At 39.9% G+C, this 834-nt stretch overlaps 1 non-coding gene across 1 annotated transcript; it reads left to right on the top strand.

Moving 5' to 3' along the window:
* Positions 1-294: 294 nt before the first annotated feature.
* On the top strand, positions 295-374 carry MIR100 (microRNA mir-100). The gene has a single exon (NR_106233.1). It is a non-coding gene; the product is annotated as a microRNA mir-100 (primary transcript).
* Positions 375-834: the final 460 nt, after the last annotated feature.

The following is an 834-nucleotide window of genomic DNA, read 5'->3' as shown; positions in this document are numbered from 1 at the left end:
ACTTTGCCCAGATTATGTGTTCAGCAGTGAATAAATGAGTCTTCCATATATAAACAGTAAAAAGATGAGGTTTACCTAAAGTCCACTGGATTTGTGGAAAACGTGGAAACCAAGGGAAGCACGTTGGCGAGAACATAGAAGATATTGCTTAACTTTTGCTTTTGTGAGCGTGGGACGAAGTCCTTTCCATTTATGGCATAAAACAATTGAATGGTAGGCTCTTTTATTGGATTAATGGTTGTAACATTTTATTTTCAGACATGTCACAGCCCCAAACAAGAGAAGATATTGAGGCCTGTTGCCACAAACCCGTAGATCCGAACTTGTGGTATTAGTCCGCACAAGCTTGTATCTATAGGTATGTGTCTGTTAGGCAATCTCACAGACCTGGGGCTTTGCTTATATGCCATTCAATATCCCTTCAAGTTATTTCATTCTCCTTCTCTTCCCCTTAGTTTCCTTTAAGAGTGATAAAAATGGAAATGGGGGCTGAGGTGGAGGAAGGAGACCTTTTGTCCTGAAATGAATGAGGTTCTTCAATGATGAATTAATAGGCTGGCCCTCAATTCCCATATCTCTTGTAACTGGTCTCCGGTATCAAATTAGAAGGCTGGGCTTGCAGGTGAGGCAGCAAGAATTTGAGTGATTGGAACAACTTACTGTTGAGTGATGAGTAAAGAGATAAACAAGGGTTTGTTTTGTTTTCTGTACGCCTAATTGTTTTCAAAGTTATTATGATATTTTCTGGAAAGTGGCAGATGTGTTTACAGGACCAATTTCACCGTGATTTGGGTTTTTGGGTTTTCCTTTGTTGCAATTCTTCCTCCCCCAATT

Source organism: Gorilla gorilla, chromosome 9, assembly GCF_029281585.2.
Source record: "Gorilla gorilla gorilla isolate KB3781 chromosome 9, NHGRI_mGorGor1-v2.1_pri, whole genome shotgun sequence".
Taxonomy (NCBI): Eukaryota; Metazoa; Chordata; class Mammalia; order Primates; family Hominidae; genus Gorilla; species Gorilla gorilla.
This window is presented reverse-complemented; position numbering and strand designations above follow the sequence as displayed.